The following is a 21226-nucleotide window of genomic DNA, read 5'->3' on the forward strand; positions in this document are numbered from 1 at the left end:
TGTAGCCTATAGCATTTTTATACCTCTTGGTACCTATTGCCAAATAGGTTTCTAGCAAGATTGTGACAATTTTCCATTTTGTCAGCAGTATAAAACACTATGCATTTCATCCCCAATTATGAGGAAAACAGAAACAGCAACAACCAAATTTTTAACTTACTACATCTTGTATATTTCTAAATTTTTAAAGATTTTGAAATTGTTTGAACCCTAAAAATAAGAGCCTTTTCTCACATAATCTTTATGCATTAGCTCACCTAATAAATTTAGCATTATTTCTTTGGGGTACTGTACATTCTCTTTTTGCCCTTCTGCATTTGTTCTCAATGTTTTATCCTGCTCTGTGTGGTGGGAAGCACTCCCTAGAAAGGGCATAGTTGAACTCATTTTCTCTCCGGCTCTCCTTTGTGGAGGAGAGGACATTTGAAGGGCAGGAGAGTGAAGCTGGGGTATTTCCTCCCCTGGTTTTTCCTGCTGGACTGCCGGCTGTGTTTCTCTGCTTACGACTGTAGCTCTTACAGGGTGGCTGTGTCGTATCGTTATGCATCTCCTTAGATTCCAGCATCCACGTCATGTCCTCTCTGGGCCCTTAGTAGCCTAATGGTGACAACTGTTCCCTCTCTTCCTAGTCCGGGGGTGCATCACCCATTCTTGGTTTCATCTTTCATTTTGCCCACACTTTTGTAAATCCGTCTCTTCACTAGATCCTATATCCTCCATGTGCTTGTCACCAACCCAATATGCAGTTAGATTTATTTGCTTAAATGTATTTGTAGCTTTTAAGATTGCCTTTTTCTCTGTTATCTAATTTATATTGTTGTTAAATACATGAAACGTGTGCTTCCCAAATTAATACTATCTGTGAAGTCATTTTCAGTGGTGTCTACCTTGCCTCTGTATCTTCTCCACTGGGTTCCCTGCTTTTCTCTGTAGATTATTTATTTTTATTACGTTTTTTGTTTGTTTCTTCTTCTAGTGATTTTTCCCCCAGTTTTTTGATCACCATTTATTAAAAGTCTGCCTTTTGGGGGCACCTGGGTGGCTCAGTCAATTAAGTGTCTGACTCTTGGTTTTAGCTCAGGTTATGATCTCACAGTTCATGGGTTCGAGTCCCACATTGACCGCTCCCCCTCTAGGCCCCTTCCCCGCTCTCTCAAAATAAATAAATAAACTTAAAAAAACAAATAAATAAAAGTCAACCTTTCTGTATATTTCTGTATGTACTTGGGTCTGTTTGGGATGTTCTATTCTTTTTCCACTGGTTCATGTGCTTTTACATTTTTAAATTATAAAAACATAGTAATATGGCTTAATATATGGTAGGGCAAGCTCCCTTATATTATGATATTTTTTCAATTATTTTCTAAATATTCTTGCTTATTTTTTTTTCCATATTAATTTTAAATTCAAATTGTCTGTTTCTGGAAAAACACCTAATTGGTGTTTGTAATAGTTTAGAGGTATGGCCACCAATTATTTGATAGTCCTCCCCTCAAAAGCTAGAACTTAATTCTTTCCTTGAGTATAGTCTGGGCTTAATGATTCAATTCCAGTGAAGAAAATATGGCAAAAAGTGATGGGATATCCCAGCAGATTCTGCTGCCGGCTGGGCTACACGTTCAGACAGGCCAGGGCTTTGCAGTTGGGCCGGGCAGTAGGCAGTACTATATATATGATCGGGTGGGGCGGCAGACTGTGTCCTGAAGTTAAATGGGGTCACAAGCTGGGCTCTGTGATGAGCTGCTTGCTAGCTGTGTTCCACTTTTGGGTGAAGTTGCTCTCTGGGTTCCTTGATGGAGTCCAAACGCTCACTATGCTCCACAATTGGGCAGGGTCATTGGCTGGGCTCCCTGCCTGGGTGAATCTGTAGGCTGTGCTTGGCAATCAGGCAAGGCCATAAGGCTGGGCTCTCAGCCTGCCCTGGGGTCACTATTTGGGCTCCCTGATGCAATGGGGCTGTAAGGTATGCTCAGCAGTTGAGCAGATTTGCTGGCTTTGGTCCTGGCCTGAGTGGGGCTATAGGGTGGCCTCTGTGGCTGCCCAGGTTCTCCAGCCAGACTTTCTGATTGGGCAGCACTCGTGGCCACACCCAACAGTTTTCTTGAAAATTCTTTTGACTCTCTGTTTAAGGGTGGCTGAGTGGCTCTGTCGGTTGGGGGTCCAACTTCAGCTCAGGTGATGACCTCATGGTTTGTGAGTTGAACCTCCATGTTGGGCTCTGTGCTGACAGCTCAAAGCCTGGAGCCTGCTTCAGATTCTGTGGCTCCCTCTCTCTCTGCCCCTTCCCTACTCTCTCTTTATGTCTCTCTCTCTCAGAAATAAATAAACATTAAAAAAATTCTCCTTAAATTTTTATAAATTTTCTTTTTATACTGCACTGGCTTCTGTATACTCACTCTCATATTCCTTCTATTTCAGTTTTTATTCATGAATTTTTTTCTATTTTTTCTTGAGATTTGGTATCCTATTCTCTTGATATATAGTCATACAATTTCTAGGCTTTCTATTAAGACTTGTGCTATTTTCAAAGCTGTGGTTGTGTTCTTAATTTTCTTGATATTTTTCAGCTCATTTTCATTTCTTTTATTGACAGATTTTCCTAGTGTGTATACCCTGTGGTTATTGAAATATCAGTAGGTTAATTTTCATCATTTTTCTTGTCAATAACTTTTTTTTCAGAGAGAGAGAGAGAGAAAGAAAGAGCACACGTGCACATGCACAAGCTGGGGAGGGGCTGAGAGAGAGAGAGAGGGAGAGAGAGAGAGAGAGAGAGAATCCCAAGCCGGATCCACACTCAGCATGGAGCCTGGTGCAGCGCTCAATCCCACAACCCTAGGATCATGACCTGAGCCAAAATCAAGGGCCACCCAGGCACTTCTTGTCAATAACTTTATATGGTTTAGATCATATTGCTTTTCTCACCACTTCCCATATTCCAGTGTTGTAGATTTTCTTAGGCCATCAGGACTATGTTCCTATGGAGAGCTCCTTGGATTGAGAAGGTCCATTCTGTTATGTGAAATACTCAGGCTATGGCCTTTATGTAGATGCTTTTGTGTCTTTTATAGGTAAGTCCAGATTAGAAGTATTTTCTTTCTTTAAATGCATGCTTCAGCCCTCAACTGCGTAGGCTTGCATTCCAAGGTAGTGATATCAGACTTATTCTCATTATTTTGCCTGTATACCACTTTCCAGGACTTAATTCCTTTGGGTGCCTCCAAAAGCACCCAAAGAGAAGTATCTGAAACTTCTCTCTCTCTTTATATAACCAGTTTTCCTATTCTACTCACTCACCTAAGCATCTATTTCCAATAATGCTCCTTAAGAGTAAAACTCTGTACTTCTAAAAATGAATATTTGCTCTGTACTTCTCAAGCACATACACTGACAAAGCTCTCTTCAATCTTCTCACGTTCATAAGCCATATTTGCTTTCTCTGAAACTTGTGTCCTGTAAGGACATTCAGGTTTTTCCCAAATCCTTAGTCTTGGCTTCCATAGGATTATCTTATTTTGGTTGTGATTGTTTTGGATTAAATTTTGGTTTTCAAGGGTTGATAAATGGGTATCACTCTTCCACTCCTCAGTGATCTGAGCATATAGTTGTTCCTCTGTGTAGGGCACACAGCTGTTGATGGTTTAGACACACTAATGCCTGTTCTGAAGCTTATGGGGATACCTTATCCCTAGTTTTGTTGAGGATACTGTCTGTAGTTTTGTTTTGTTTTGTTTCATTTAATGTTCCAGATTTATCATTTAGGAGGATTTGGGGAGTTTTCAAAAAAGTTTTACTATTGTCACATTGCCAGTTATTGGTTTATTTAATATTAAATAATATTTATTAAAATATTAAAAAATATCTGTATTTGTATCTCTGTTTGCAAATGTGAAAATAAAGCTATATTGATATTTTACTTTCAGCTCATATATTAGCATTTTGGGAATATAATACTGATTGTTGATTTCTACCCTCCCACTACTTAGCAGGCATTGAGAAGGCAGTGATCATATCTCCTACATCTCTGTGTTCTTGTCACTGGCACCTACAAATAAATGCTTATTGAAAATTAATAAATTAATAAAAAACTTGATTAGTGAATTACTATTTTTCCTTTTTAATGTTTATTTTTGAGAGAGAGAGAGAGAGAGAGAGAGAGAGAGTGTGTGTGAGTGGGGAAGGAGCGAAGAGAGAGGGAGACACAGAATCTGAAACAGGCTTCAGGCTCTGAGCTGTCAGCATAGAGTCCAACGTGGGGCTTGAACCCACAAACTGTGATATCATGACCTGAGCCGAAGTTGGACACTTAACCAACTGAGCCACCTAGGTGTTCCAATGAATTACTATTTTCATTCAATAAACTTTTTATTCTTGGTCCACGTATGGAAAATTTTAGTATACACCTTGTCATCCCTTTCTATCCCCATTTTCTGGTTTCTTTTTCTCCTTAGAATACACTACTATCATGTTATATCTTACTCATTTATTTTTTCTCTCCATCCTCCCCCTTCAACAAGAGTCTAAACTTCAGGTGAGGCAGGAATTTTGTGTGTTTTGTTCACTGCTGTATCCCTAGTACCTAGAGAAGCTGGAAAAGAATAGATAGTCAATATATATTTGTTCAATGAATGTATGAAATCTTGGGATAATTTTCATCTATATGAATGAAGTTTCATGATCCTCATTTTTACAAATGTGAGGTGTTGTCTGTTGAAATCATGGAATATCTAACTTTTGAGAAACAATTAAAATTAAGGGAAAAGGGAAAACTAAAATCATATATTTGTTATAAACAGATCTAATTAACAGAAAATGGTTCATGAATTGAAACCAATTTCGTATCATTTGCAAAAACATTACATTATTTTACTGAAATATTCTAAGTTTAAAAATGAAGATGTTAATTTTTTCCATATAATATTGTTTGCTTTACTGCCTGACTTTGGAGGATGACTAACCACACAGTTCATTTTCTTTGCACTGTAGTGTTTTATTAAATGCTTCACCCAGTGAACATATCATAAGCATTTAAAAGATATCCATATTATGATAAAATTGGTCTTATTTGGTTTTAATATGTAATACACATTCATCGCATGTCGTTTTCTCTCGTGTAAAACTATAAGTTCATTGAGGCTGGTATTGTGTTTTAACCACTTCCCTATCTGTAGCAGCTAGCATGGTACCCGATATATAGTATGTTCTTAGGAAAAGTTTATGAAAGAAATTAATTACCCTTACAAGTCTTTGAAAGCAATTATGTTTTAAATAAAGTCAGTGATTTGGTCAATCGCTTTATTTGGCTAGAATAAAATGTTGCAACATTACACTAATTATGGTAGCCATGAAAATACAGGTAATTGACTGACAGCCTCAGCAGCTGCCCCTCTGGGTCACCCATCATTTTTGCCTGAGACCATATTCCTGGTGGGCTGCTCCCAGCCAATGACCAGTGGAGGTATTAAGGTGGCCCCTTCCTCTGAGACATAGGATTCCTGCTGTGGGTGACTTTAACTTAAAGGACTCCTCGCCAGCCTGGCTGAAACTTTCTTGGAACACTGTTACCATTGGAAACTCCTACCCTACCATTCTTCCTTTTTTTTCTTCTGCTTGATGCTCCTTCCCCTAATAAATCTTTTGCACATCTAATCCGATCTTCTCAGTAAATCTGAATTAACACAATAATTCTCACTAACAGTTCGTTTTTTCTCTTCAAGTCAACACAATGGTTAGGTCAACACAAATGTACCGCAGGATGTACCTTTGATATGTAAATTGGTATTTGGCTTGGAGCCATTGTTATCTAGGTTACAGCTTACATTAAAGAATCATGGAGGAAAACCAGTGTAGAAAGATAACATCTGTGTCTAAATGATCCCTGAGGCCAGTATGCTATCTTTAGGGGAGATTTATCAACCTATGGAACACCATTTTCTTAAGTTGCAGTTGGGTGGCAGGCCTGTGCAGTTGGAAAAATCCCTTCAGTGACTTGGATGTGGCCCCACCTCTGCACTGGAAACCATTGACCCTCCCATTGCAGAGAGTGATCTGAGTTGCATCACCGGATGGCATCTGGCCCAGATGGACAAGTACCCCTTCTTCTCCAGAGGTAGTATTGTTGAGGTTATTCTATTTCAGGAAACAATTAAGGCAACTATTCAATAAAAGGAGAAAATTCAGTTTATTTTGCTATTCAGAATGCACTTGTCTATATCCACATTTCTTCTGGTTAGCTTTCAGAAATTGAGCCACGTTACTCTTTGTACCTATAAAAAGAGGGAGAGGTTGGGAAACTGACATTTTTTTCTTCAAGATTTTTTGAAAATTCAAGTTAGTTGACATATAGTGGTTTCAATAGTACAATTTAGTGATTCTTCAGTTACGTATAACACCCAGTGCTCATCCCAACAAGTGCCCTTCTTAATGCCCACCAACCAGACATGTGACAAAATATGTGTTTATTTATTTAGTGTTTATTTATTTTTGAGAGAGAGAGTGTGCATGCAAGTGGGGGAGGTGCAGAGAGAGAGGGGGACAGAGGTTCTGGAGCTGGCCCAACGCTGACAGCTGCAAGTGCAATGTGGGGTTCAAACTCACAAACCTCAAGATCATGACCTGAGCCAAAGTCAGTTGCTTAAGCGACTGAACCACCCAGGCGTCCCCGACAAAATGTTTTGTTAAGCCTAGGGCACTTGGCAGGCTCAAAGTCTCCGACAATTAACAGTCTCCACCTTCTACATTCAGTAGAGAGTCATCTTCTTTCTCCTCCCTCAGATTCTTATAACCTTCTTAATCAAATTGGAATTTATTGGTCATGCATTCTGTCATGTAGCCTCTATTCAAAAACGTCTTTATCTCTACTTTGTCTCAAGTTCTTTCCACTTTCTCATTGCTTTTCAATAGGTTTCCCCTACTACTTGCTTCTGTTTGATTACTGCTATTTCTACTCTGTCATTTTTCTGCTGATGAAGTTAACCTTTTACTGCAAACAATGTGTCCCAGGGACAACCCATCCGCTCTTTTTCTTTCTTCACCAAGTGTTCTTATATTTTTCCTCCTAGCTTGTGAAACTGACAAGAATTTCTGTTTATAAATGAAATCCTACTTGGTTGCCTGACTTAAACTATTATAAAATTATGACTATAATTTGGACATCATGCATGAGAGGAATATCTGTATGTTCTATTTTGCACAAAGTCCAGATTACGATGCAAGGTTGTGGTAAGGAATGAGAGCTAATTTGGGAAACATTAAAATAACGCAGCCAAACTATGAAATTCTATTGTTGCTGGTGAAAACAGGTATTTCCTTCCTTTATGAACATGATGCTCTTTTTTTCCTTTAATACAGATAATAGAGATGATATTGCCTGCAGCAACCTCTTTCCCTCCCACTCCTTCAACATTTCAACATTCCGTGCTACTGTAGTAGATGACAAAGCCTGTTACTCAGCCAACAGAGGAAAGACAGAATTTCAAATTATGAGTAGATCTATTTTCTCCTAAATTTCTGCCTCTTCAGCATTTTAAAGATACTCATTCTTCCCGGTGCTCATATCTGGCATTAATCTTTAAAATACAAATCCTCTTGCTATAGTTATCTTAAAGAAAAGTAGAGCGAATGACACATGAGATAATGCCCTAGATTGCTTTTCTGTGTCTCAAGAGCCAGCATGCCATTTGAATTTTGGCTGCAATATGGTAAAGTCTGCTTGCTTTCAATTATTCAAACCCATTTAAGTTTTTCGTGCCAAGTTGGATAGGTTTATATTTCTATTTTCCCCATTCTGAATGTGGCTCTTTGAATGAATTATAGCATCCCTAGGCTACTGCATGGGAAGGTAGCTTCTAAAGCCTTTAAGGAGTTCATATACTTCGAGGCAAGAAATCTCTCCGTGTTACTTACTAGATAACCTTTCCCTTTTGCCTCTTGGCTTGCAGTAGCTTGTGCTTGGTATTGTCACCCAATGATGCCATAGTCAGTAGATTTTCTTTTAGAATGAAGAGTATTACCTAAAGCAAACTCTTTTCCGAAGAAGGAATTTCATGGGTCACAACCAGCTAACTGACAAAGCAGAAACCAAAAAAAAGAAAAAGAAAAAGAAAAAGACAAATTAGGAATTGATTAGCTAGCTGATTTAGACCTTGGCTGGCTGAATCTACCGATAGTGCTATTCCGTGCGTATTCACAGCACCAGCCAGTGCATGTGCTAGAGTCCACATTTGTTATTTATTTATTTTTACCCTAAAGCATTAGCACTGATTGCGACAATTGAGTGACTTGGTCGGCAGGGTGAACTGTGAAATAACAGTCTATGTCTGTCTGATCATGTGGATAATGCCGAATAGCACTAACCAGCTCCTGCCTGTGGCTATGTCAGCTGAGCTATCCAGAAACATTTTTTCTCTCATTGATTTTTGTTTTTTTAATTTCTATTAAACCAGGATTGGGGCCCAGCAGGTTTGGAATGATGCCAGCATCCTGTTGAGTCAGAAGAAAAGGCTGAGAATAGGAAGTATATTGACCCAATTTATTGGACAAAGTGCAATAGAGGTGACAGAACAAGCTACCGAGGTGTTTGCTCTGTGAAAGCTTTTTAGAACAAGAGATTTGGGACAATGAACTACAAATGGAACTGGTGGTCAGGGTCAAGGGAAGCCCCTTTCAACTCCTTTTGATAGAACAACTCCTTTTGATTGTTAAGCAGAATGAAATCTTTGCATCCTGTTAATTTTTTATACTGTTAATTGCTAGTGCCTATGTGAAATAAGGGGATTTCCAGCTGTTGTCTTAGAATGAAATGACTTCAGGAAACAAAATTAATTGGAAACCAAATTAATTGGTGTATTCCTCCTTTGCGCACCTGATAGTTCCACAAAAAATTAAATGAAAAGCCTCAGAAAGGTTCTCTTGCTTGCAAAATATATTGAAATGTGCCTTAAAAGAGTATAACATATAAGATTGAAGCTACCCAATCTCCTTGTGAAGATCTTTGTAAATAAACACATTTCATGGTATAGATGTAGCTAAGAGTCTTGCCCTATCTTCTGATGGATCCATTTTCATACCATCTACCCACACAGCTAATGTGTTACTTCAAGAATCCATACAGACTTAACTTGGAAAAGCTTCAGTAAGAACATTTGGCCAGGTTTCTTCTTCATATGCACAGGGAACTTTGAGAAAAGCATGGATATAAAACAAATTTGGGGAGAGTGTTAAATAAGAAAATAGTGGTTATGGAAAGCCAGTATGTATTTACCAAGAACAAGTTATGACAACAACATCTAGTTTACTTTCTGTTACAAATGATGGGGCAGATAAATTATATCCTATTTGGGAAGAATATTTGATCTAATGTTTGAAGATAGCTTTTGAGCAAGAAGTACATAAGAATATTAAGAAAAATCTAGCTGGCTGAATTATCATAGCCTAATAGTGTCGATTAATAAGTTAATAAACTAGAGGAGACATATGAGGGTATAAAATTCAGAACTCTTCTTGTTCTAACCTAGTTAGATATTTTAGTGAGAGGTTCAATGCTTATCAAATTTTCAGGTGACTTGAAGTTAAAATGTTAGATTAAAATTAGTAGTTTTAAAATGATTTCTACAAGGAAATCAATTGAAATTAATACGATTAAATTAACAGAGATGATCTGAATTCCTACATTTAGGGAAAAAAAATAATTGCATGAGGACAGGACTCAGGAGGCTTGGCATGGCAGTTGTAGTATGTGTGAAAAAGTCCCACGGGTTTTATCGAAACAGAAAATTAATATGTACTATCTGTGTGATGTGTCTTCCAGAAAGACCAATGCAAAGACAGAAGTGGGCAAAGAACAGGATGGAGGCAGGTGTCCACGTAGTACTCAACTACACACATGTGGAATATGGTATCAAATGCCTTTTGTCGCAAAGGGGCACAGATGATTTAGAAAGTATTCCAACGCGTGCAGAATGAGTTTTGAGAATTCTAAGTCTTCACTACTTATTTGCTTTTTCAGTACTAATAGTGTTTCCTAGTATCTACCAATGCCAATCCCCACACTGTCTTCTTTTGTAAGCATTGCTTTATTTAATTGCCATCACACCCTATGACGTGTAGTTCTTATATTCATTATCATTTCACAGATGAGGAGACTGAGACCTGGAATGGTTAAATGACTTACTCAAAGTCACCGAACTACTAAGTGGCAAAGCTGGAGATTTTTTTCTGACCCCCACTGTCCCTTGCTTTAGCCACTGTGCAATGTAACAAAAAGAACGTTACTCACTTCCAAAATTACTTTAGAGTGAAATGCTGAGCTGTACATTCAAGGTTCATACACTCTGGCCCCAACCTACCTTTCCAAGATGATTCTTGCTACATCCTTGGATCCATACAGTGCTCTAGCCAAGCAAGAAAACTGTTCTGCTTTGTCTTAACTTCTGTTCTTTGATCTTACGAGTTGTTCAACCTGAAGTAGTCTCTTTCCTTGGCACTCCTGTACGACTCTACCTGAAATGTGATTTTCTTAAGGAGACTTCTTGACTCCTTAGAATAAATGGGATAATCTCTCCTCCAGAGTTCTTCAAAAACAAACCTTTTGCAACTAATAATACTCTTCTTCTAATATTCATTTCTGTATATCTTTTAGTTCTAATAAATAGTATGCTCCTTGACAACAAAGGCTATGCCTTTGGAATCTTATCTCATAGGATTCCATTTAGGCTTATTTCTTACATATATTAGTGGTTCAATAAATATTTCTCGAATGAGAGAGAGATGATTGTGGTGGGTGGCCTAAGGAGGGAATACTCTCAAAACTATCACAAAAGAGTCAGTTGAATGAGATACCTATTGAAATACAGGTTGGCAGTTAGTAAGTTATCTGATATTGGAGAAGCATGGGGAAGAACATTATTCTAAAAACATTTGGTATTCCAAAGAATTGTCTTTTAATAGAATAAAATTTTATCTCATCTTGTCAATTATAACTGGACTTCCATTTGGAAGCAGTTTGAATCAGACTGGGGAAGTCTAGAACTGAGAGTGCAGGTGTCAGTTCTTGGGATTGTCCTTGTGTTAGAAAGTATAGGTTGGCAGATGTGGCAGGGTTGAAGAAAGTGACAGATTTCCAAGTACAAGCCTGATAAGATATGGATATAGACGTCAAATCTCAAACATGGCTACTAAACCAAGTGGCAAAGATGCCTTTTGCACATGACAAATAAGCTGCAAGTAGAATCCGAGATTTATGGTATCCAACCAGGCAAAGGATTTTCATATATTCACAGTATAACATAGGGAAAGAGCATAGGTTTGGGAAACAGTAGTGTCCGGGTTTAATTCCTGTCTCTGCCACTTCCTAGCTGTGTGACCTTGGACACTTTACGTAATTTCCCTGAAGTTTATTTCCCTCACCTGTAAAATAAGAATAATAATTTGTACTAACTTCATAGGGTTATTATAAAGACTAAACAAGTTGATGTCTGTAAATTACTTAGAATAGTACCTGTGTAGAATTAAGAGCTACATAACCATTAACTATTATTTATCTGTAGGTGTTTTGAGGGGCAGAGTTTTGGTAGCAAGGCATTAATGTCACATCCAGGTTAAAAATATTTGTAGCCACTTTTTAAAATACATTTTGGCTTGGTTGGTGAATAACAATGTAACCTCAAACCAGTCACCAAAACTCTGTTGCTCAGTTTTTTTCACCTGTAAAACAGACATAGAAACTTCCATATCAGCCCTTAGCATTTTCTTAAGAATTAAAAAAGATAATGCTTGGAGACTTCTTTTGTACTCTAAACAATGCTGTCAAAATGTAAAAGGTTTAATCATTCAATATTCAGCTATTGAGCCCCACATGTGAGTCTAGCCTGCTTGTAGAGAGAGAAGGAAAAGCATCTGATGATCCTAGGGTAGGCTGTGGGGCATTGTCCTGGTGGTCTCCCCAGGCAGTCTATAGTAGCCTGACCCTGATTTAGCCTTCCCCCTTCTACATGTTGTCAACTTATATATAATCCATTCTCAAAGCTCTTGAGACTAATTTACAAAAGCAGAATGCCAATTATTACTTCACAATAAGAAAAACAACTGTCAGGCAGCAAACAGACATGCCTGTTACGTTTATCCTCGTCAGCAGAACTGCATAGGAAGCTAAGCTACAGTTAGGTTTTGGGGTGAATCTGGAACTTGAATCACAGGAAATATAAGATTTGAATGTTGACTTAATGCAGTGAAGATACCTGGATTTATCCCTCTCCACAATAGCATCAGCACTGCAAAGGAGCTATAACTCTTGAAAATTTCAGCTAAGGCTGCCTCTTCCCGGGGGGTGTTCTTGAATTAATGCTTACAATGTTTGCCTCAGTGAATCCTTGTTTTTGCTGACATGGCTGACTAGTCTTTTCCTCTGAAGGATGCTTAATAAGTCAGTTAATAGAAGATTAAAAAAACACTATCTGTTGTTAACATCTCCTTTCCCACTTGAACCTCAGGAAAGAGAAGCCAGCACTGTGGGACCAACGGTAAATTGCCCTTATTCTACTTCTCCTCCCCCAGGGGGAAAATTCATTTTGAGAAGAGTTAAACAAGGACAGTGTGAAAGGGAAAGGAGTGAGCAGGGTTAGTGCTTGGGGTGAAGGAGTTCTAAGAGTCCCCTGGGTAAATGATCAGGTGGCTGTGTTGGGTATATGTTGTATACATGGGATGGGTTCCCCTCCAGCTTCCAAAGGCGATAATGGGCCTCTAAGGGTGTGACACAGAAATGCCAGTGGTCTGATCACTAATGGCTGAGACCCTGAGACTTCTGGTGACAGATATCTGTGCCTGGGACTAGCATGGGGGCAGAAAGTTGCCCTTCAGGCTCAGACAGTATCAACACTGTCCTAGGTAGACTGCAAAGAAGGGTATACCTGAATGTTTTGGTCCATATAAACCTCTGGGACTCTTGCATAACATTAGAGTGGTGGAAAGTTCCCCTCTCACCACAGCAAATGACTAATCATTAATTTTCAGTCAACTAGGCATATGCATGGAGGCTTAGAGTTGATTGATCTGATTTTGCAAACTAAACAGATAAATTCATTTTTATTTTATGATGATTTTAGATCTTAGTGTAGGAGGTAAGCATTTATCTTTTTTTTTTTAATTAATTTTTACACAAAAGGAAAATACCCAGTCTTGCCATTCAGAAAGCACTGTCTTCTGGGGAAGACATACAAGTAGATATGTCATTGAGTCATGATGATACTCTTGCTAAAAGTCATTATAGAAATTAAGTGTAGGGTGTATAGTAGAAATTCCTATTCCAGAGCTGGTTAGGAAGGGGGAGGGAGCACATCAGTGAAGGCTCTCCCCACCCAAAGAAGAAGCCCTAACCCTAAATGAAGGCAGGGAGTAGGTGATAAATATGTTCCTAGATGAGGCTACATTTGACCTTTCTCAAAGAAGGAAGGGAAAATGACTTACTAGGAAAAGGAATTTGTGTGCAGAAATTCTATTGGTTTTGAGGCAATGCAAGCCATTTGTATCTAATTTGAATCAATGAAATCTCTGTAAATATGTATGAAAATGACATGGGTCATTCAGTGAATTGTTTATTAGAGTGATATTTTTTATTTTGTGTGGATTCATCCATATTCACTCATCAGGCAACAAGGTGGATAATATGGGATGACTGGTTGGATTATGGATGCTGTTTCTGATTAGGAAACTCGCCATAGTTACTTGACCCCTTTTAAGGCTTGAATCTAAAATATTGTTCTCTTAGCAAAGCACTAATATATGAGCCAATCAAACCAATATATATAGTTTATTTACCTGTTAGAATGTTGTGAAATAATTTCAGAATATAATTTATCTATTAGAATGTAGTGAGATAATTTTTTGTAATCATTATGTATTGATCCATTGCTTTATCTCCCTTTACTGTTGTATTGAAAGAGCTTATCTAGTCTAAAAACGTAAAACAGTGAAGTAATGCAGAACCTGGAAGTGAACTTGGAAGCTTCTGGGTTCTACTGTGGGACATTTCCCCTTATCTTATAATGTATTTTTAGATGATTATTATTTTATTTCTTCAGTATTACTTATTTTCTCAATTATTCAAATTTTATATCGCTGAGAAACCAAAGGTTTAAATAAAAGTTTGATGGGTAGGCATTAAAACTTGCAGAAGTTGGTGAAGATCTACTTAGAAATAGTTGGGGGAGTGATACAAATCACAAGGGAACTGATGAGAAAGCAAAAGTGCAATATTTGATGAGGCCTTTGGCTATTTAGTTTGCTCCTAGATGATCAGATATATGAAAACTTTATGTTTAAAATTTGGTAAGAAAAGTGCAAGGATAAAGATAAAAGTGTGGCATATATCTGTGATATACTTAGACTATTACAAGGTCCCGACAGAGCTAGGAAATACTTTAGAAGAATACTAAGGAAAAAAAAAAAAAAGATGAATTCAAGATCTCTTTGGAACAAGAAGAGCTCTGTGTATATTTTTGTCTTCTTGGTCAAGAAGACCATAGTTTTGCATCTCTGCCTGCATAAAAGCTGATTCCTGTTGCCAAGGCAGCTCCTGCACTCATCTCACCTAAAACCTAGTGTAGTGTTCTCTATGATTCGGTTTTGTTCTCCTCCTACGGATATTAAATTAATGAAAACATACCTCAAAGACAGACTGAATTCAGAGCGCTTCGGGATTTCAAATCTGAGAATTCTCTGCAATTAGTATGTCAAGTATGATACACAGAAGTGACCATGGCGTGGCATGTGGAGCAGTGTGGACAAGAGGTGTGAGGAAGAAATAAGGGATGGGGGGAGTCCCCATCCCCAGCCATGCTCCCTGGGGTTTCTGTAATTATCCAGCCAGCCGGGAAGGAATGCTCACACAGCCTTATGTGAATATGTGAAGGTTTTTTTGTTTTGTTTTGTTTTGTTTTGTTTCTGTTTTTGTTTGTTTAGTATTTTTGCAAGCAATTCATTCCTATGAAGAGTAGACTATGTTTTAAAGTTAATCCAATAGAAATGGTGTCTTCCTTAAGGTAGTCTATGGTGTTTCCATCAGGAAGTTCTGTGTTCTTTATGGTATTTCCTTCAGAGTAGTCTAGAGTAATGTGTATTGGGAAAAGTTGTATTAAGTAAAATTACATAAATTTGTGTGTGTGCATGTGTTAGCGATTTAAAATATTAATGGAAGCATTTTCCACATGTGTTCTTCACAAAAACAGTGTCAAATATTTCCTATGACTAGAGTTCAGGGGATCCCACCTAGGGAAATACAAGTAAAGGTTCAATCTTCAAATTAAATTTCCAAATAGCTTGGTAATATCTTAATATATAGTACATGTAATTAAGGAGAATTCAAAATATGCAGAATTTTACTTAATTTTTAAAAATTTTTGTTTATTTATTTTTGAGTGAGAGAGAGGGAGAGAGAGAGGGAGAGAGAGAGGGAGAGAGAGAGGGAGAGAGAGATTGAGAGTGTGCACGCACAAGCAGGGGGAGAGAATCTGAAGCAGGCTCTGCACTCTGCATCAGAGAACTCAGTGTGGGGCTCGAACTCATGAACCTTGAGATCATGACCTGAGCTGAAGGCAGATACTTAACCGACTAGCCACACATTCAATTTTCAAACAAGTGACAGATATTGTATAAAACATGAAAATGAAAAATAAATGTAAAATGTTATTTCTTGAAACTATTGACTGAAATAATTTGGCTTTACTTTCAACCAGAAGTAGGAGAGAGTTGTTTATTGAGTTAAAAAAAGTATTTGAAGAAAATATGATCCCTTTTATTATATAGAGATATGTAAATTGCACAAAGAAACTAGTTTCTTTACTTGATTTGAATATTACATTTCATTCCTGTGAAGTCATTCCAGTGCCTGGTGTCTATTATAGATGAAATGCCACAGTGCCTTTCTGGTCTGGAGAATTTTAAGGAAAATAGCCTGTAACAGTGTTCCCAGTGAGATATTTCATAGAAATAGTTCTACAGGCTCAGGGAGACAGACATACATACGGCATACAAACAAACTGATATACACATGTACAAACTTACACTGACTTTGAAACACGTATTTTGTTTTATTTTTTATAGGATTTTTAAAAGTTCATTTGTTTATTTTGAGAGAGAGCAAGAGAGCGTGTGCTTGAGCGAGGGAGGGACAGAGACAGAAGGGGAGAGAGGATCCCACGCAAGCATGGCACTGTAGCCCTACTCAGAGCTTATCTCACAAACCGTGAGATCATGACCTGAGCTAGAATCAAGAGTCAGATGCCTGACTGAGCCACACAGGCTCCCTGAAACACACATATTGTAAAATTTACTACATAAATTGTATATTGTGCAGAATGGGGAAATTAAATTTCATTTAACTCTTCCTTTTTGTTTTGTTTTGTTTTTGACTTTCTAAAATCCTAAGCCAACATTGTGGCATTATGGGAACATTGCATCATGGGAAGGACCTGAACAGGGTGGATGCTGTTTCTTGGTCACTGTTTTGGCCATCAGAGTGAAGAATGACCATTTATATCCTTTTCAGGGTAATGCCTGAAATAGGAATTTTTTTATGTCTGGATATGCAATCCTTAGACTCTGATTTGAAATATTACTTACAATCTCATATGGTGTTGACAATAATGGAACAGTAAGTTACCTAATGTGTTATTATTTGATAGAGATTTAATTATTTTTACTCTTTATTTTTGGTAGTACTCTTTTAGGATCCTAAACAAATTTCTCTCTTTACCTTTTAGAAAATCCTTTATTATTTGTTGAGCATTGATCACTGTTTCTGGCTCTCCTGGAAGAAACTTCAACATTGCCCTGGTTTGTGGAGTGTTTGCTGGAAGCACCTTTGATAATGTCAGAAATGATGTCATTACTGTTCTGGGAGGAGTGTGTTTTCCACGAACTTGTGTTTCTTCTTCCATACAGCACTGATAATGGCAAAAAACAAGTATTTGTCAAAGGTAAGACTTTTTAAAACTAAAAATTTAAGATAGTTGAACATACTTTGAAGAATCAGAAATTCTGAGATAGTCTCATTAAGGCAATTTCAACTTTGTTGAAAATCAAATCGCTAAAGTAATTGGTAATGCCCTTTCAAAAAGAGAAATACAGTATGCACTCTGTAACATGATTCATCACTTTCCAGAGAAGGCAATAGAAATGTATAGTTGTTTTTTATTTTTTTGAGCATCTCATAATTGTAATTTACACATACAAATCCCACAGGCATATGTCACCAACAGATGGTATTTATTAAAAATCCACATGCATTCTTGGACGGTTTAAGTGTCATTCTGCCTGAAGGCAAAGAAATGGATTAGAAGACCTTTCAAGGTCATTCTACTTAGAACTTTCAAGAGTACAATGCGGAACTGTCCCATTGTTTAAAATGTGTTTATTTTAAATATATGTACAAGTCAAGTACATTTGGTTGCAAGTGACACATATCTAACTTGAATCAGAGTAATAAAAAAAGTGCAATATATTGGCCACTTATGAAAGGGTTTGGTCAGCTTTGGCATTCGAAACAATCGGCTTCAAAGACTAGAATGCAGTAAAGTCTCCTTTTCCTCTTTCTTCTTTGCTTCTCTTTGTGGGTTGCTCATTCTGTCTTCAGCAGATAGACTTCTTCCACATAGTGGGGAACATGGGTCCAGAAACAGATGCGTCAGTCATCAAAGAGAAGTCTTTGCAGCCAGCTCTGTTTAGAAACCCTGGGCAAGGGGCACCTGGGTGGTTCAGTTGGAGCCAACTTTGGCTCAGGTCATGATCTCACAGTTGTGAGTTTGAGCCCTGTTTGGACACTCTGCCGTCAGTGTGGAGCCTGCTTCAGATCCTCTGTCTCCCTCTCTCTCTGCCCCTCCTGCCTCGTTCTCTCTCTCTCTTTCTCAAAAATAAACATTAAAAAGGGAAAAAAAGAAAGAGGGGTGCCTGGGTGGATCAGTCAGTAGGGCAGCCAACTTCTGCTCAGGTCACGATCTTGCGGTTGGTGGGTTTGAGCCCCACGTCGGGCTCTGTGCTGACAACTCAGAGCCTGGAGCCTGCTTCAGATTCTGTCTCCCTGGCTCTCTGCCCGCCCCCCCCCCCCCCCACACTCTGTGTCTGTCTCTCAAAAATAAAATAAATAAACGTTAAAAAATTAAGAAGAAAGAAAGAAACCATGGGCAAAATTTTAACTGTCACAACTTGAGCCCAGAAGCGATCACCATAAGCAGCAGTTATAGTCTTATGATTGACTTCCTGGGACCATGGGCCTTTCACTGGCCATGACCATATTCACACCAGGATTGAGAAAGGCAAAAAGAGATTCCTGGGATCCTGAGACTGTCCTACCCTAGTCTCCAAGTGAATGTTTTCACTATTACAAAATGGTCAAGAGACAGTTTCAGGAATATTATAATTAAGAATGAATATTTGTTTTTTTCCTAAGTGTCTATCAAGATCAGCATCTTCCTGTTGTGCCTATCTCTGATCCCAATTTTCGCCAGAAGTCCAAGCCCCTGAGGACATACATAGTTACCTTTATGTACCTCCATTTGGCTCTGGACACCCTCTAATCTGACATAATCTCACACAACACTCTGATTCCTATCCTTCCTCCCGTGAGCTCCTCGCTTCCTGACCTCACCACGTATGCACACATACTTTCTGGAACTCAGGTTCTGTTATCAATAAAATGGTGTATGATCTTTAACTTCTGTAAACATTCCTTTTCCTTTTTGGTTTTACTGAAATCCGGCCATCACTTGAGGATGTCGGATTCCTCTGCAGCCTCTCAACTGTTCCTATTATGGCTGTTGTTTTCTCTCTCTCCCACCCCATATGTAATGTAAGTGTTCTTTTTCTTTTATTACCATTCAAGTTTATTCATCCCTTCATTCCCCTAACGCCTTAGCTATTTAAATTGGACTGCCCCACCTTGTTGTATAGTATCTACCAACTGCCTGGTAACTGCCTTACTTATTGACAGTTTTAACATGATCCTTATATTTTTTTTTTCACCACCACTGTCTTACCTTTCTTTCGATGACTTTAGCATCATGTGATGACTGAACCCACACTCTGGATTTTCACACCGTTGAGTTTCTCACTTGCAGTGATCACTCCCTCAACATCGGATATCCAAGCCTATGGAGGTACTCTACAGATTTTCATTCTGATAGCTGCACCTGATTCTCTCTTGAAAGTAACCCACCATAAATTCAGCATTCCTTGTATTGCTAGCTCACCGGGTCTAGTGTCATCTGCTTTTGCAAATATTTAGCTCTTTAAGATTTTCCAATCATTTTGACTATTACCTTTGTGTTTGTTTTCATTAGTGCCCCTCTTGTCCTGAATATCTTTCCTTAGTTTAGAGTCTATGATTCATACAAAGTGTATCCCCTCCTCTCTAACATCAACTCCATTATCTGTCTCCCACCACTGCCCTGGCAGGTGAAACCTCAGCCTCGTGAAACTCACCTCTTTGCCTACTCTGTGCTTGTTCTTGAGAAACTAAATGTTCTTGAAGAACAACACTCAAACACGCTGATGGGTTTCCCTTAAGTTTATGACAATATATCTCAAGTGAGTTTCAGGGGTCCCAGGCAATCTTGTCCTACTTTTCTGTCAATTTGTTGTTCCATCATCTAGAAGAACTATGTAATTTTTTTTTTCTCCTCAAAATCTGTTTACTCATCCTCAACTAATTATCTCATTTTGTTTTTCATGGAAAGAAAAAATTAAAAATAGTGACTTTATCTTGCTTCCATCAACTCAAATAACCAACTTGCATCTGCGTTGCCATATTCTGCACTACAGCTGCACATGCCGTCTTGTCTTCTGCTAATCGTGTCTGAAAGCTTTCTGCTCTTGCTCAGCGCTGTGTTGCACTGTTCAGATCCACCTTTCAGGACTAAAGGGCTTATTCCCCCAGACTTGGGTAACAGCCCACCCTGCTCTTCCCAAACAAGACTGCCCTGAGGAGTTTTCCCAGAGGTCCCAGGCTGAGACCTCTGTGGTGGTGGCATCAATGTTCAACTCTTCCCTAGTTCCAGTCCTACTTCCTTCAGCCCCTCACAGGTTTGACCCCAAGGGCACTCCCAAACAAAGTTTTTGCAGGAATATATCTGTCTACATGTTTCACAGGGAATCTGGCTGAACAGAGGTGGTACCTGGAGTGGTCTGAGGGTCTGAATCTAAAATAACACTTAATTGCCACCGACCAGTTGCAGTGAGTCCCAATGAGGACCCCAACACTTGTGGTAGGTAGAGCTCTTGTGGGAGGCTCTTGGCACACTGTGGTGGTGCAGTGGTTAAGCGTTTTCATTTAAGATGAACTGGGACAGTATACCCATAGAAAGAAATGCATCAGTAAGGCAATATCTCAGGTGCTTTAGAAGTTTGGGAGAGGTGGTAATTATGAAGCTTATGGAATTTGATTGTTGTTGCTGGGAGCAATTAATGTATTTGATAAATTAAATTAATGGCTAAGTGTGGAAGCCAGAGAACCTCTTGGGAAACATATGAAGAAAATTTAATTTCCTGCAGCTAGCAGGTAGAAAAAGCAGAGGACCAGGCCCAGGACCTAATTATAAGAGCTACAGAACTCCCAGGAAGGTTGCATTCTCAGCCCTGGCAAGTCTTATGCCAAAGTCAGGGCTCTGGCTGGAACAAGTGGACTGCTGAAACTTTGGACAGAGACATCTGGATGGATGTACTTGAAAACACTGTAACTCAAGATTTGCATGAACCATCTGCACTTGCAGTTGTACTTTATGTCTTCTTGATTCCCATGTGCTTTGCCATGATGAAGGGCCTCTGCTTTGCAAAATGGTCCATGTCCCCATCCCCACTCTTTGGATATAGCCCCACATCTCCTTCTGACCACCACAGTTGTAACCGGAGTGAAGTTATAGCAGGACCTGTTTGGAGAGATGAAATGCTGAGCCTGCAAAGGGTAGAAAGATGCTATACCAATAAAGAGTTGAAGGACCCAACCAAAATCTACTGAAGGAGCGTGGTGATAGGTATTTTTAGGACGGATCATGAGACTACTGGATCAAGGGGACCATTACAGAAGGCTGGAGAGGGAAGAGTTTGTTGATCTAGAAGCACTCTCCAGTATGAAAATATTTAATTATCCAGCAAGGGCCCTGGAGCTAACATGTGGCTACTTTGGCTTTTGAAAGTTTGAAGAAAGTGCTGGCACACTCTAAGTATGATGGAGAGGCCAGAAGTG

The 21226-nt window shown here is 38.7% G+C and overlaps 1 pseudogene; it reads right to left on the reverse strand.

The window, feature by feature from the left end:
- Positions 1-20015, reverse strand: part of LOC109276515 (uncharacterized) — a 33813-nt pseudogene extending 13798 nt beyond the window's left edge.
- Positions 20016-21226: the final 1211 nt, after the last annotated feature.

The sequence above is a fragment of the Panthera pardus genome, unplaced genomic scaffold (genome assembly GCF_024362965.1).
Source record: "Panthera pardus isolate Hobbes unplaced genomic scaffold, ASM2436296v1 HiC_scaffold_15, whole genome shotgun sequence".
In the NCBI taxonomy this organism is placed as follows: Eukaryota; Metazoa; Chordata; class Mammalia; order Carnivora; family Felidae; genus Panthera; species Panthera pardus.